We start from the raw sequence: 18,069 nt of genomic DNA, 5'->3' as shown, positions 1-18,069 counted from the left end.
TTCTGAGGAATAGGATGTGGATGACTTTGGGGGGCCCATTATTTTGGTCTACTATGCTACAGTTTTCTAACTGCCTCAAGGTGTCCGTGGGCATGATTCGTGCTACAGTTTAGCTGCAAATTGGAAAAATAGGAGTCTGCCAGGTCAGAGTGAGAGGAAGAGGGTACTACATGTATAGAGGTTCTGAGCCCAGAGGGAGCAAGGACTGGGAACATCCCTGAGACTAAAAAAAGTCCAGCATGATGAAAGCATGTGTGAGAACTTGCATTCAAATGACTACTCACTTCAGACCTAGAATACATTGCTTAACTTCTCTAAGTTTCTTCTTTATAACACCTGAGATAATATTTCATAGAGTTTTGGGGATAATTAAAAATATGTAAAGTGAAAGGCTAGCAATGTCACTGAATAAGTACTGGCGATTAGAAGATCAGTTGAGAGTGATCTTAGCTGCATCCTCAGGTTCTCTTGGCATTTGTTAGTGATTGAGCACTGCAACCTAAAACAGTCAGCTAGCAAGAGAAAATCCCTGCCATTACTCCCAGCTCCCCCGCTTCATCTCATGTTCAACACCTTTGCCAATCAAGGAATTATTTAAGTCCTTTGAGGTAAAGTAATCAAGCACAGCCTGTGTGCTCTGAATAGATTTCATATTTTATGTACATACTTATACTAGTTGCTATAACTGGGCGTATATTATATATTTAAATAAGAGTGAATTCTTTTATATGAGCACATTTTATCTCTATTTATCAAGTACAAGTGGCAAATTAAAGCAACAACTTTTATTAGTTTCTCAAAGGTGTGAGATAAAGGATATTTATATGAGCATGTGTGACACCAAGTTGTATTCATATATCTCTAAAATATATCCTCATTTATTTTCCACTGATATAAAAAAAATTCTTAGCTGACAGCTTTGCCAACATACTAATTAGCTCTCAAGCACAGAGTTTGCAGCAAGATCCCACTTACAAACTGTGTTCTATTGTCAGGTGGCTGGAGAAGGATATATCATTTTCAAACGCTGAACAGGTTAGACAACAGTGAGCAATTTGTTTTTTCAATTTCACATCATTTAGTTCGGCTAAGCACAACCACTTTTTGTTTTTATGTTTTGGGTTTTTTTTGTTGTTTGTTGTTTTGCCGGTTGTTTCACTGGGAATTGGATTGCAGTTTTCATCTCTCTTTTCCTATCTGGGTGGTACAATGAGTAATATCTGCCCTGACTTACAACATGAGAAGGATGAGTGATCTAACGATGTCCAACACATATTAGGGGCTCAATGTTGATTTTAAGAGTGAGTATGTGGATATATATGTAGAGGTGAGGAAGGAAAATTCCATTTCATTCCTTTTTTTTTTCCTTTGTTTTTGGTGAGGAAGATGGGCACTGAGTTAACATTTGTGTCAATCTTCCTCTATTTTTGTATGTGGGACACCGCCACAGCATGTCTTGATGAGCAGTGTGTAGGTCCACGCCCAGGATCCGAACCCACGAACCCCAGGCTGCCGAAGTGGAACACACAAACTTAACCACTACGCCACGGGGCTGGCCCCTCATTCTTTTTTAAAAAACCATCTTTCCTATCATTTTGTACCCACAAAATGTTTTATATGGGAATTAGTAATTTTCCACATCTTTCTTTTGTCAGTAGGCTGAAAAAAGAGAAATATAAAAAATCTGGAGTTATTACAGTTCTAGAGAAAAAGGTATTAGGATTGTTAACTAAACTGGGTACAAGATAAGATAGCACTTCTCTGTTTCTTGACTTCAGATGTAGTTACGTAATTTGCTTTTATGCATGAAATATGAACAAAAGCGAGGAGTCATTTGTAGACAGTCTTAAGAGACAATGGGTACTTCATATAATTGCTTTTTCTCTGGTGTGGTGACTGGCAACATTCAAGATGTTGTGGGCACCATTAATCTATGTTTCTCATGACTTAGATGAGCAGAAACCACGGCTGACGCAAGATGGACATGTAGCAATAGTAGGAAACGATCCTTTGTTATTTCCAGCTTCTGAGACACAGGGTGATTTGTTACTGCAACAAAACCTAGCTCAGCCTAACTGAAATACACCTAGACCTACATTAAAGTTCTCTGTGATTTCCCAGCTATTTTCTTTTAAATATTGTTAAATAATTATTTTAAATTCCAGGAACTGAGCTCACTCCAGGCAATATCTCATGTGTTTTGCATACATTAATTAACTTATTTATGAAAAATTTGATAGATAGGTATTGTTAGCCCTGTGATAACATACGAGAAAATTGGAATTCAAAAGAGGTTATGTAACTTGGTTATGTTCTAATAGTCAGTGGTAGCAGAAGTTTGAATCCAGACACGTGTAACTTCAAAATCTGTGCTCTTAATCATATTTGTGTTCTATACCTGTTCTGAACACTTTAACATCTGTAAAAATAAACATAAAATTACTTTCTCATAGAGATTTTGTGAAGACTAATTGGGATAACAGTGTGGGTAAAGTTTCTGACACAAAATTAACTCAATAAATTATAATTTTCTCTTTTATCTTTCCTTAAAGAGAAGATCGTTTGATGCCAAAAATAATGTGAAAGAGAGAAAAGAACAAGATATAGAAAGTATTGTAGTGGAGGCTAAAGATTTTTGACAAAACATCTTGGTTATTTCCCCAATGTTAATTATATAAGCTCTTCTTTTTCTTTGCATTTGGGAAAAACCTAATTAAGATGACTACCATTTTTTTAAAGCTCTACATATAAGGTCATTTTTCATATAACATTAAGTAATATACCTTTTTCTCATACTTATAACAAATAATATAAACATCTTTTATGTAACAAATATCCCTTCTCTCGCTTTTTAAAAGGAGGAGAAGATTTAACATTGTACTCTTTACACTTAATAATTCATTGGAAAACTTGGAAAGGGGAAGGAGAAGGGAATTAAATGATATCCAAAGTTCTGCTCTTTCATTTTCTATGGTTTAGCAATCTATGATTTCAAATTGTCCTCACTTAAATTCATCACAAAAAATCCAAAGTACCAATACAAAACTCTTACTCTAAACTGTAAAACAAAATGACCTAAGAACTTTGGGGAAAAAAAGAGGAATATTTGGAATGAACTCAGGAAAGTTATTTATATCTAAACAGTAATTAAAATAAAATTCTACTCCTAGAAATAGGACAGCTGGAATGGTTAAACAAACTGAAAAATACATACCATGAATGCTATTCAGCAATAAAAAACAATGAGCAATAGGCAACAACTTGCGCAGATCTGCAGGGAATTATGCTGAGTGAAAAAGCTATTCTCTAAAGGTTCCCTACCATGTATTCCATTTATGTAAAATTTTTAAATGACAACATTTTAGAAATGGAGAATTGATTAGTAATTGCCAGGAGTTAGAGGTGGGAAGGTGGGGGCAGGAAAGAAGGGGTATGATTATAAAAGAGCAACACAAGAGATACTTCTGTGATAGAACCGTTCTGTGTCTTGACTGGTGGTGGATACACAAACAGACACATGTTATAAAATTGTATAGAACTAAATAGACGCACATACATGAGTCCAAATAAAACTAAGGAAATCCGAATAAGATTGGTGATGTATTTCAACGTCAATATCCTGGCTGTGATATTTTACTATGGTTTTCAAGATGTTACCAATAGTGGAAACTGCATAAAGGGTACATGAGATCTCTTTGCATTATTTTTTAACACTTTTAATTTTAAAAAATTATTTAAAAATATTAACCTAAAATTGTCTTAATAAGAATTTCAATTAAAAAAAAAATACCTGAATTTCCAATGAGCTGTGATATAAATGCATTTGAACTAGATTTGCTACTCAGGTAGCATATTCAACCTAATCATCAATGTCCATCATCTCTTTAATAATTATTAGATTGAAATATTCTTAAAGTATTACGGTTGTCATGGATTGAATTATGTTCTGTCCCCCTCAAAAATATTTTGAAGTCTCAACCCCTGGTATCTGTGAATGTGACCTTATTTGGAAATAGGGTCTTTGCAGATGTAATCAAGTTAAGATAAGGTCATATTGGATTAATGGGCCCCAATCTAGTGACTGATGTCTTTATAAGAGGGAAATTTGGACACAATGGCACAGACAGACACACACAGGAATAGATATGTAATCATGGAGGCAGAGAGGGAGTGACGTGTCTATAATCCGAGGAATGCCAAGGATTACTGGCAAGCACCAGAAGCTAGGAAGAAGCAAGGAAAGACCCTCCTCTAGAGCCTTCAGAGAGATCATGGCCCTGCCAATAATTTGATTTTGTACTTCTAGCCTGCAGAACTATGAAAGAATAAATTTTTGTTCTTTTTAAGTCACAAATTTATGGTACTTTGTTATGGCAGCCCTACAAAAACTAATACAACCGTATTCTCTTGAATGCAATATGCCCCAAATCTTTTATGCCAATGTAAGAAAGCAAATTAGATCACAATGACTAATTAAATTTTGAATTTCTCAGTTATTTTCTATTTATAATACGAAAGCCTTGTTATTTCTCAAGTACAATCCAGGAAACCATTCTTAGCAATGCCAAACATTACTTCATGGAGAAGGTGAAAACATTTTTTTTTCCTTCCTTTCTTCTTTTAATTAGTGTGTTTATTTTTATGTTTTGTTATTCTTTTGTGTATGTATTATTAGGCCCTATATGTATAACAGAATAATTTTTATCACCTATTATGTGCGGATCATGTTTTCATCCAGATTTACAGACATAGATGTAGATATATAGACATTTGTTTAGTTTAAAGTTTAAAAATGCTTTATTCACATTGTCTCTGAAAGCATGAATACTGTGAACTATAAATTCAAGGAAATCATGCTGTGGAAATACTTTATTTTATTCTGGGTTCAGCCTAGGAAGCTGTTGATACCATTCAATATCAAAACATTTCTAAAATGCTCCCTGACCAAAACCTCTAGAATACTAAAATTATTATTAAAAATCAGCTTCAAGTCTGAAAGGAAAATATTTTTGAAAGGCCATCAACATGAAAGGAAAGCCTCACATAGATTAACAAAAGAAATGTAAATGCATTCTCAGTAAACAGAAGTTATCAGAAACTCTCCCTGTTTATATATTTTACTGCATTTTTCTTCTGCCATTTCTGTCCATACCTCTACCATTGACACATCATCATGAGAAGTATGCTTTACAGAACATACTAAATTGAAGTGTTCAACCTTTCAATTCACTATTACACATATCGATAATAACTTCAGAATAATCATGGCTTTTAAAAAACTACCCTTAAATGTTCACTATTATGATGACCATGGAGGCATTGAAAACTATGCTCTAAAGTGCTGGATAGATACTTCTGTTTCATATACCCGACACATCTTAGAAAAACAATGCGAGCAAAACTCTTATCCAGGATTAGTATAATAATCTGCCTTTTCTGATTTTAAGCAAGTTTCCTGAGTGTCTCTGTCTCTCTCTCACTGACACATACACACACACTCACACACACACAGACTTGGAGTCATACTGGCAAAGGTTCAAGATTCACCTCCATCAGTTATTAACTAAGCAACTTTCGGCAATTTATTTAATATCTCTATATCTCTGTCCCCTCATTTATGAAATGAGATAATAACAGAATCTAACTTATAGAATTGTTGTTACAAACAAATAAAGTAAAACACAGGTAAACCATTTATCACAGTTCCTGAAAGCAAACAAACAAACAATTAGTATTCAATAAATGGTAGCAAGAGGAAATTTGGGAATTTCCCCCCGGGGCTCTGTGCACCCATTACTCTTAACCTACAATTCACACACAATCAATTGCTTTCTATAAACATTTATACTCTGGATAATGTTTACAGAGAAGCAAATTTTGAGCTTTTAAACTGAATTTATAAATTCACAGCAGAGATAATAGCCTTGATATATAGGGTTTCTATCATAGGAGCCAGACTTCTTGGTGACAGAGTAAAATGTTTTGCTTTCTTCAAAAGGCTAAGAGCAGTGGTACAGACAGGAGATATAAAACTCTTCCTACGCTAGTGTAAGGGACTTGAAAGAGACAGAAGACTAAAAGAGAGCTAAAACATGGCTGTTGAGTTAGTTGCTACTCTCATCTTTCTCTCAGGATGAGTCACAGAGTGATAGAAACTTCATCTAAGCTTAGGAAATAATCAAAATAAAGGCTATGTCTCACTTCCTGGGGTGGAGGGGTAAGCCCTACAGAGAGGTTTTATGTCCCATATGCTGCTGGAATAGTAAAGTATTAAAAGACGAAACAATGATCTAGACCAGAGGTCAGCAAACACTTTCTGTAAAGGGCCAGATAGTAAATATTTTAGGCTTTATGGGCCGTATAATCTCTATCACAACTTTTCTACTGTGCCTTTACAGTGAGAAAAAAAAATCATGGATAATAAATAAAGAAATGAAGAAAACCTTCTTTATGGAAACTGAAATTTGAATTTCATATAATTTTCGCATGTCACAAAACAGCATTCTTCTCTTGATATTTTTCAACCGTTTAAAAATGTAAAAGCCACTCTCAGCTCACACCCCATACAAAAACATGACATGAGTCAGATGTGACCCATGAGGCATAGTTGGTGGTCCCCTGATTTAGACACAGAAAGGATTTAACACTCTCCCATTGGGTTTCCAAGAGCAGCATAGGAGAGCATAAGTGTTCTTTTTCCTTAGAAGAGAGAAAGTAGATGAGAGTGAACAAGAAGAGACCCTTAGTAGGAAAAGTGAGGATGATATAGAATATGTGGAACGACAAAAATAGGCTGAGATGGGACTATATTTATCAGCAACATAAACAGTGTCAAAAGGCCAATGCACAAATTAAGGAAGGTCAAAGTATGGTCCAACTGGAGGCTAAAAGGGATTGAAGATGATCATGGAATAGACTCAAATCTCTTTCCCACCCTTGCTCCCTGAGGCCATGTTATTGCCTACGATTCTCTTGAAAACCAGGTCCTAATCAAGGGAGAAGATTTGGGGGTTAGGTACTATCAGACAGGACAGGATGACATTAAGAAGCTATGAGGAAGTGCAATTAGTGCCAGGAAGCTCCGTAGAAGCCGAGTTAGTGCTAGGTTTCTATTCCTTCCCATCTAGTAAGAAACACCAATCCTTAGAAGTCAACTTAGTACCCCTTGACCTCTCAATGTGTAATAATGCTTACCCATACCCAGAGATTTCATCCAGCTGCATGATTCAACACTTTCCCATATGAGTAATCCATCCAAGAGCCCAACCTCACCAAATAAAGGTAGAGAATAAAGCAGAAAAGAAATTCATTCATTTCTGTGATGGAACTAGAAATAAGGAGCTTAAATTCTCCTACTAAGCCATAACAGGGATGGACTATGCTCCTCTATTATAATCTTTATTTAACGATGCACTAGAGACCTTAACTGGTCCATCGAGCTTTCTAATGTCTTTAGTCAAGAAGATTTAGGTTAAAAAGTTGTCACAAAAACAATTTAAAAGTTTCACTGCCGCCCTCCTCTAGTTCTCTGAGCAACCATTCTACTTGACCTTTCCATGATGACTTGGGATTCACCCAGATTCCTAAAAGACACTCATCTCCTACATTGAATTGGCTGCCTAATGCTATTAATTCTATTCCTTTAATATCTCTCAACTCTATTCCCTTCATTTTAGCCCCATCTCCAAAGCAACATTTCCGGCCTTTATTTTTCTCCTCTTTTTGCAGTGGGTTTTTAACTGGTTTCTCTGACTCCAGTGTTATCAGTCCTAATTCTTGTTTCCCCAATTATGTTCTAAATACTCATCTCAGGGATATTTCTAAAATGTAAATCTGATTATATCAGATGCCTGTTAAAAATTCTTTCACAATTCCTCATAGCCTCACAGCCTGTGGATAATGTATCAATTCCTTAGCAATGATATTCAAGATCCTTTATTTTACTGACTTCTCTAAGCTCTTCTCCAGCGATTCTTGGTCTAATCATTCTATAATTCAGCCATTGTAACTTATGTAGTTTGCCAATAATAGTAATTGCACTCTTAATTTTATAAATAATTTTTCCAAATTATGTTCTGGACAAAAAAATATCCTGTTATAGTATTAGTTATTTTTTAAATAAAGGTTTCCAATGTCAAACAATGTGGAATATGATAACTAAATAAAGTTGAATATATTACATTCCTGTAAAGTTGCCCAGGACCTAAAATATACTGCATATTGTTATTCTCTAAGAGAAATGAAATAATATTTAATGTGGAGACTTTTTGATCACAGAGCCCATGAGTTCACTGAGTATGTATTGACCTTATTCTATTCCATCCATTTCACCTATCTTTTCTTATCCCAAATCCCCAATAACCCCTTTTCTATTTTTCTCAAAACTCTATGATCAAATGTTTCCATCTCTAATATTTATGTCATATGCTCCTGACTTGGCTATCTGTATGCAGAAAGACTTATCCATAAGAGTATAGCAAAATTGTCTTGAGTTAAGCTCGAGACCGTCTTTCTGAGTTGCCAGGGTTTATTTATACGGCTACTTTTCACGGTGCGCCATTAATATAACCTCACCAGAATCAAAGTGGTTCAATGTTCTGATTTCAATCTTTCTTATCCGATGGTTTCCTGAGCATTAAATTCTTCTAGGGAGAAAAAGTAATCAAATACACTTTGAGATAAAATGTTCACTTAAGATCATGGAAACTAGAATTCGTTCTTTTTTTTTTTTTTTTTCCTTTTCTGAATAAATCCAGTTTACAAAGACAAATATCTAGTTATGGAGAACTGGAATTGTTTGGTGTCACTCTGAATTATGTTGTAGAAGATTTAAGTAAGACAGGGGGATAATTAGCTGAATAGAAAAACTTGAAGAATTTTCCTCTTCAATCATTGTGTTAATTTTGAGTAAGTATGGGCTCAGTTTAGAAATATTGAATGTTCACGAGAAAATCCTAGGCAATCTTTGCTAAATATTGAATACAAATAATTCACTTTGAGAGAGCAGGTGGTCATCAGATTACAATTATTTTCCCCTCACCCATGTGGCTTACTTATTTTAGTTTGCAACCATCTATATTTTTACATGCCTTGGGCAAAGCTTTATTGAATTGACTAGAAGAATTTAAGGATTTTTCATTTGGTTTGCTCCATTGTTAATATCCGTTTGTCAATGACTTGAGATTACCTTTTTTTCTCTTTAAAAATGTTTAGCAAGGAAAATGAATAAACAGTTGTTTTATTTAGGAACATCTCATGCTTTTTTAGCAGTTTTATTCTTCAAGATATATACTATGTTGCCAAGGTATATGTCTAGACAAATGAGAAAAAGATTTTCTTGACTTTTGTTCATTTAAATACTCAATCATGACATTGTGTTACTGTTATTTTCAAATAGAATGTCCTTGCTTTTCACATGAAAAATGAGGGGAAGGGAATGATGTGATTGTTCAAACCTTTGAATTAATATATATTCATTAGAATGGATGATATGAACTCAAATAAACTGGCTGCATTTATTTAAATTCTCATATGATTTCCGTAAGTAATCATTAAAGTGAATGCAGAAATGTGCTGTTATGCCAAGATGTTTTTGCATATATGCCCATCTCAGAGTCTTATGTTACTTGTAACCTAAAACAATTGTCAATTCAGAATCTAAGTCAAAGCCTTGAAAAATTCAAGACATTGTGACATGGAAATTTTAAAAAACATCTATGATCTTGAGTTTGTTTGATATATACGTACAACACGTTCTGAAAAAGTAATTCATGGATGCATAATTACTTTCAAAATAGTTCATCATATACTAATATTGACATGGAAAACAATGATTATAAATTGCAGAGATAGCAAAAGGACAGAACTTTAAATTAAGAAAGGGAAATCTTAAACTCTATTGTGCAACAATGGTACCAATTCACAATTAATGGGAAGAAGTTTAGTCCCATTTGATCTGGAATGTTTGTATCTGAGCAGTTTAAAATCTGCCAAATTGCAGACAAGCCTGCTCAATAAGTTAGTCCACTAACAAGCAGATGCAACCGGGAAAATAACATCCGAATCACCAAAAGTAAACTGAATTGGTAGCATAAAATATTTTTGTCAGTTATCTCAGTAGTACTGCGTATGTATTGCCCATCTTGAAGCTGCATAACATAGCAGAAGTGGAAGAAAACTGGTTATACTTAACCAGCTCTTCCGTGATTAGAAATCTTCACTGACAAATCTATAACCAACGCTTAGTATGTTAAATAGAATGTACATTATTTATTATTGCAATATTCTAATAGAGAACATTTGTGTTCTAGACACAATAAACATGTCATCTATTCAGAAATTTGTAAGTGTGAACATCTGCATGTTAAGTCATCATATATATGAATCAAATCCTTCGGTCTCATAAATTTATCCTGGGTAAAACCAGCATAACAAGTTTTAGAAGACCTAAAACCTTATTCAGAAATAAATTGAAAGTATCAAGGATGCAATGAAAGCAATGAGAGTTTGTTTGTTTGGTTGGTTTGGTTTGTTGTAAATAAAACTCGGAGTGTAGGAATTCAGAAAAAGTTAATCTTCAATTTTGACTTCTGAGGTAATTTTTGGAAGTATATCAGGATATTTTAGACTTGCCACTTAGAGCCATTTTAGAAGGCATATCAGGAATCATTTAGACTTGCTACTTTAGCCAACTAATCTTTACTTCTTATCTGATTTCATGGTAAATATACCAATATTTACCATATTTATTTAGGCTATTTCTAACAAATCAAGCATGAAAATCAGTGTTAGTGGCTACCCTATCATAATAAATAATTGAAAATACAAAACGAGTATAAAAAAGTATTCATTAAAAACAATTTCAGCTTCATAAACAAGACAAAAATGTAAATACGAAAATATTCTCTGTTTTTATATTTCATTTGAATTTTGATTCAATAAAATGTAATATTTTTCTAATTTCAGTGAGCAAAAGATATAGACTTTAATAGAAAAATCTCAAAAATAATAATATACAATTATATATTAAACTCTGGACATAATATGTGAAAACTGAATTCTTTTTTAAAAATTCAGTTAAAGGATTATTTTTAAAAGTTTACATTCATTATGGTGTACTCCATGAAATGCATTATTTAAGATAGAAAGCAGTATTCTAAAATAGTCTTTAAAGCTTATTCCTAAGAATGGTATCAAATGCACTGACTAACAGAGAAATAAAGTAGGAGAAAATTGTAGCAGTGCCTAGGAATCTAAGTTAGAACCAAACCAGAGTTATGTGATATATACATGTGTCTATATATACATTATTGTTTATTATTTTATATATGCATATAGTGGTCGTTTATATGCATTATAAATATAAAAGATTATACATAAAAATAAGTATACTGGATATTGGAGTAAAAGGCATTTTACAGGTATCAGTTAAGGTAAGAAATAAGTGAATACAAATATGTTAATTTCTAATAAGAGAAATGAATACTGATACATTTTAGTTATTTTTTTCTTCTATAATTTGTTTCATTTATTTACTTTCAATTTAACAACACAAAGTCTCTCTTCTAATATGAAACATTTAAACTTCAGTGGGGTTTAGTTAGTCTATAGAATAAAAAACACAGCCTTCAGTAAGTAGCCCCACATCAACCTTTTAAACTGTAGCTTATCAACTCTACTCACTGTCTCTTTGAAACTAACATGGTTTGGGCTGAAGCTGGCAATCAAAAAGAAATCTGCTTTTTGTTAAAGTTTCTTTTCTTCTGTTCAGAACTTAGTTCTGAATAGCATGAATACCAAAAAATAAATACAAAATACTGTTTGTTTTTGAAATTCCTTTTTTCATTGAAGCTGGCCACATCAATTTCAAAGAGTTAGTTACAATAATGGAGCAGCTCTGGTTTAATGGGTTGTTATGCAGCTGTCTACGGTGGGTTTTTCTCGTCCACTTTATAAATACTGATAGAAACTGTTGGAAAGAGATCAAAAATAGTACCTTACAGTTGCAATTATAATATCATATATATGTTTTACTCATACATCTAAAATACATTTTTAAAAATATTTTACATAGATCTTGATTTGACTTTATATATGCAACCACTCTTCAACTTTTCTGCAGCATTATTTCATTCATAAAGATTATTTATAATATTAGATATAAAAGGTCAATTGATTCTGAAAATTATCTGGTTCTTTCACTTAGTGGCAACTATGACATAGCACATAAGAAAGAGTTTTATTTATACTATGTTTAAGAAGAGAAATAAAAAGAAAGATAAAAACAAGAATCCGTTATTTCTATAATTTGATTGTGAATGTCTTAATTCAGTTGTTTGCTTACTAAAACTTCAAAAACTGCTAAAAAAAATTGCTGTGAGAAGCTGAATAACTTCAAGTTTTGTAATATCACTCAACTGTGAGATTAATTCTCAAATTAATAGGAAGTCATATTTTTTCCCAGACTTTAAGAAATGTACTTTTTCATAATGCTTTAGACAGGTAATACAAAAATAATTAAAAAAATAATTTTATCTGCAATGCCAATAATAAATAAACAATCGAATACCTGACTGTGTAGTCAGAAACAAAACTCTTTTTTTTTTTTTTTGTAAGATTGGCCCTGAGCTAACATCTGCCAATCCTCCTCTTTTTGCTGAGGAAGACTGGCCCTGGGCTATCATCCATGCCCATCTTCCTCCACTTTATATGGGACTCTGCCACAGCATGGCTTGACAAGCAGTGCATTGGTGCGTGCCCGGGATCCGAACCGGTGAACCCTGGGCCGCCGCAGCGGAGATGTGCACTTATCCGCTTGTGCGACCAGGCCGGCCCTAGAAACAAAACTCTTCATTGGGGTAACACACAAATACATGATTACCTTGAAAATAGGTGAAATACCTATTTTTCTATGGATTTTTAAGAAGGACTTCTAACACAATAAATCAGCTTATTCCAGAGTATAAATGACAGCTGTGAGAATTTGCATCACATCTAATCAAAAAAATATTTGAGAAATGAAGGTCAAAAGATACCTTTATATTAAAAGCTATTCAAACAAAAGCAAGTTTATTTGTTGTTTAGGACTAAAACAATTTTAATACTTCTCAAATTTAATCTACACATTAAGTATACATGTTTTGATGCTATTTTGCCACCCATGAACAGATGGTAATTATTTGTAACTAAATAAATAAACTAAATAAAACTAAGTAGATAGTTCTTATCATAAGAATCACTATCACAAAAGCCTTTGGACACAAAATTCACATAAATTATTTTTAAAACTGTTGCAAAATATTTATTTGGGATTGTTTTAAAATAAATGATTACTTACATCCAGAGAAACGATGTTGAAAAATGGCAATTCCTTGAAAAACAATTTTCACTGAAAAAAAGGAAAAGGATGTCATTGTACTGAAAATAAAAATAATAGATTTAGTCTCAGAATTCACAGTATCATTCATATAGATTTTAATGCCTTGATTCCATTAATAGAAAGGCAAAAAATCTATATTTATGTTGAGAAAACAGAAGATGGGAGGAACATACAATTTGCACTCACTACCATCACCTAGAGAACCAGCATTACCTGTATATTCACCACTTTAAAAATAGCTATTATTTTTTCCTGCTTTCCTGTGACAGAACTGTGATACACACGTATGCAGTCTGTGCAGAAGTGTACCTTTCTTTCCTGCTTATGGAAGGCAGCAGTCGTATGTTAAACCCCAAAGGGACAGCAGTGCTTCTCCGGAGCACTTCTCTTTTAAAGCTTTTCATACGAGCAGGATGCTGCTCATGTTGAAATATCTGTTGCCCACTTTCACAGCCAAAATTCCTATATTTGTGATTTGAATGCAGAAATACCCATAGTCACTCTCAAAAGGATTTATTTAATCCACGTCCTGCTATCATTAGCACTGACAGGGTTTAGGGTAACACTCAGGGAGATAAACAGTTGTGATGTATTTCTTCAAAGAATGTGTTCTGTGAGTGAACTTGTCCAAAAGCGTCAGGGCATATAAACATCCCTCAAGTGGGTTTACTTATCAAGTATAAAATGACTGGGCTAGGAGAACACCAGGGTTTTGACAGCTTGTGGTTTGAAATTAAGCAGGACATTTTCTACTCTTGAATAGAATTTGTCTATTTTTTATCTATCTTGATTTAAAAGGGAAGCAGTCAATGCAAAGTATGCCAAAGTGAGGGCAATTATGAATATAATTATAAAAATCAATTTAAAATAAAGATTCCAGTACTGCAAAAGCACCTTGAAATAGGCCATGAATAAATAGGTTTTTCTCTGATGATTTTTAAAGCACCACTATAGGAAAAGTCTGAAGATGAATTAAGTGACAAGAAGTTTGAAACAGCTTGCTAATTTATTTTCTGAGCCATATTCCTAGGCTAAGTGAATATGCATTTCATTATTTCCACGAACATGCTAATCATAAAACTACCTATTTTCCTTTAACTAAAGGGTCAGTGATTTTACAGTCTGGAAATAAATTGTCACACCATCTAAAAGCACTCTTCTATGAGGAAGAATCATCTTTTATGATATAATTCATGACTAAATCTATATTTGAGGAATTGTTACACAGGATGGAATGTGAACATTCTGTTGTAAAACCCCTACAAATGTAATATGTGACATGTATCTTTAAGAAAACCAAAGCTTTTTCCAACTCATGTCTCTCTTGCTGAATTGATGCAGTGCATTTTCTTTGGTGACAAGCTAAGATAATTAATACAAATAAGTAACTTGTACAATAATAAATGTTCTTTGAAAAAAAGACTACCACAGAAGCAGAATGAGTTACTGAAATATAATCCTCATAAAATTAAGCCAATATCATAAGCAATGGGTGAAGTTCCCAAAACGTCTCTTCGTGTGTACAAACAACATAACTTATCTAATCATAGTTTTATTCTTTTGTAATTTTATTCAAATTCTATAGATTAGATGTTTGAATAAAGAGGCAACCTAAACCCATAGTAGCTCTTCAAGTAAGACTGAATGAATAAATATAGGTCATCAGGAGAACAAAATACTAATCCTTACCCTACTGCTTTTAAGCTTATAATTATACGACCATGTGCAGGGATCCTACCCTTTCTCAATTTTTCATCCATTAAATTTGGTAAGACAAGTTTCAGTTGCAGGTCCATAGGTCAGAGTCCTAGCTTACAGTCGATTTCATACATATTTACTATTATACACAGGCACATTTATCTCACAATTGAAAAATCAAACCAGTATATTTTAAACTGTGTTAATAGTTGAATTTATTAATGATGATTACATTTTTTTATCTTACTCACTATGTCCTAATTGTCCTTGAAAGAAATATTTTCTTGAACAATCTGCTTCCCTTTGCCTCTCTAATTAGATAGTAACCTTTACCCTCCATCTAATTTGGGAAAAATTCTCTTGTTCCATTCTTTGAAAAGAAGAGAGATGTGCACCAAATATTTCTATTGCTTTTATTATAATTTGTAAGTTATCCTAAAGATTCTATTGCCCACCAAACATTGAAAACCAGTTCTCTCTCTCTCATGTATAATTTAAAGACAAAAACAGAAATATTCATGTATATACAAGCATATATACATTAACGTGATGTGACTCTACATACTTAAATGGGAATCAGGGTCCAAGTTCTATTTCTAACAATAATTTTGACCTTACAATATGCTACTATTTTTTCATGGTACCGAAACTATATTAGATGATTCCTGGGATGAACTTTAGGATGTTCCTTGAGAATTACTGAGATCCCTGAACTACCTTTTGAGCATGGATTTTTTGACAGAATATGTTCATTTATAGTATATTGTTGAAGCAGAAAATTGAGATAGAAATTTTCCATATTTTTATAATATTTTTAAATGTCCAAAATAAAGAAAAAAGGAATGGCTGGATTGTAAACTATTTCCTTTTTCTTCACTTTCATTTGAATAGCACAAATTTGATAATGATAATATTATTTCTGGGCATAATCTCGGATCATGTATATGGTCACTTACGAAAAAAAAATGACCACGTAAATAAATACTAGTAATATATAAATACATTAGAAATGGTACCTAAAATTCCCCAATGTAAAGTTAATCTAATTTTGCAAAGTCTAGCTTTATGACCTTCAAGAAACATGTATGAACTCACAGAACATATGTCAAATATGTTAAACTAAAGTACAATGTAGATCACTTGTCTTGTTCCTTTTAAAGGACAATTTTAAAGAAAATCTACTAATCTTTTCTTACTTTATTGTATATCATCAAGGAAGAGGGTCAAGGCTTTAACTTCATTTTGAAAGAGAGAAGAACATCTTGTGATGAGGAAAAGAGAAAAGGCCATTTTTCCTAAGGCAAGGTAACAAAAGTTTAAGGGCCATCAAATTATTTGGAGGGAGTGGGAGTTTCTCTAAGAAGTTGACAGCCAGGCCCCTTGACATTTCTTTCTCTCCCATTCTGCTGGCCCTGCCCACGTAAGAGGAAAGGAAGATAAAAAGGCCCATAAGAAATGTAAGTGATCTTTATTGACCTGTGACTTTTGTATAACCATGGCTTCTGGCGTGTGACTGCAGTATGCATTTCTTGTCAAAACAGGAAAGGGAATTGAGCACTGGCCTGAAGGAACGTGTGTGTGTGTGTGTGTGTGTGTGTGTGTGTGTGTGTGTGTGTTCAGGACTGAAAGGTAAAGGATTTGAAGGAAAAGTGAAGGAGAATTGGGGGAAGTTAGGGTAGAAAATGGTAACTATTGTGAATTTTCTCCTTTTGAGAAAAACCAAAATCCTGTTATTCTGTAGTTTATTCTCATCTCATTCTCAATCTTTTCTCACTTGCTCTTAACTTTCCTTCATATATTCCATTAATTTTCCCTCAAAATAATTTTCCTAAAAGAAATATCATCATCAAATTGGGAATAAACTGAAGAATAGCTTGCAGTCTCAAGCGGACTTTCTCAGATGTGACAGGACACATCAGCTGGAAGGGGGCAGTTCTTCAGTCTGTTATGAAACTGAATGAAATTGTATCTCAGATCTTGTAAAAACACCCCAGAGGAGTCCAGGATACACTGGAAAGGGGAAGTAGGATCATTTTCCTTTACCTGAGCCATAATCTTTTTGAAAAATAGATCACTTAGAATATAGTCATTAAAACTTGCTATAAATTACACTTTTTCTTCAGAAAAGGAAACAGGTTAAAGAAAGATGTACTTTAATGACAGATTCATTTCCCTGTAGAAAACTACTTAAACATAGTAATAAAAACTGGGAAATTATTTCACCCATATTTCCTTTAACCTTTCATGGCATCTACTCAGGTTTGTTTACAGAGAGTCATTTTACAAATACATAAGCAGACACTGTCAAATTGAAAATAAAAGATGAAAGGGAAAATCAATTTTAACATCCTCAATACTCCCTGCTGTAAAATCCTACTCCGTTTCTGTTTTTTTCCCCCTAGTTCACAGAACTGTTTCATATTAATATATGAAAAAGACAACCTCGTCCTGTGCATCCACCTGACGGCCGCTCTTTCACATCGATCGCACATGCTTGTTTCATCCCAGGAGCTGCGGGATGGACCCCAGCACTCAGTGTCATAGCAGCTGCCTCTCAGCCAGATACGCCTAAGGGGAAATGGTGGAGTGTTTGTGAGTCTAGAGGGGTCTAGTTTGCTCTGGTTCAAAAATCAGACTCTGTAGAGAAACTGACACCAGCTCTCTATAAAATGTCCTACCAGGCAACCATCTTGAAAGTGCAAAAGTTTTCCTAGGGAACCTGCTTTCTGAGAAAATGAGACCTTAATTGAATCCATGGAAAAGATAACATGCTGAAGTTGGTTCACATTTGGTATTTGATCTTTAGACTACACTTTTATCGTTGCTTTTTTAAAAATAATTTCATGGTCTTTGGAATTTAGAGTAGGCATGCTATTGAATGATGCAAGAGAATCAGAAAAGGTCATTCGATTCCAAAGGATATTACTTGGAAGGATGCATATAACTTATACAATAACAAACTCTACATTTCTGCTAAAAGCTATTCTACCCCC

General features: G+C 33.6%; 1 long non-coding RNA gene across 4 annotated transcripts in view; it reads right to left on the bottom strand.

The window, feature by feature from the left end:
* The window catches only part of LOC147918075 (uncharacterized), a 200,088-nt gene that overhangs the window by 37,809 nt on the left and 144,210 nt on the right, over nt 1-18,069 (bottom strand). For 3 of the 4 annotated variants that reach the window (XR_015556208.1, XR_015556218.1, XR_015556217.1), the window contains exons 2-3: nt 17,519-17,644; nt 13,337-13,387 (exon numbers count right to left, since the gene is read on the bottom strand). This is a non-coding gene — a long non-coding RNA (uncharacterized LOC147918075). Of the gene's footprint in view, nt 1-11,522; nt 11,969-13,336; nt 13,388-17,518; nt 17,645-18,069 lie in introns of those variants that run through there. The other variant, XR_015556215.1, reaches the window with a different exon arrangement.

This window comes from Ceratotherium simum, chromosome 2, assembly GCF_057802395.1.
Source record: "Ceratotherium simum simum isolate JZ-2026a chromosome 2, ASM5780239v1, whole genome shotgun sequence".
Classification (NCBI taxonomy): domain Eukaryota; kingdom Metazoa; phylum Chordata; class Mammalia; order Perissodactyla; family Rhinocerotidae; genus Ceratotherium; species Ceratotherium simum.
Note: the sequence above shows the minus strand (reverse complement) of the source record. Positions and strands in the feature narration are given on the sequence as shown.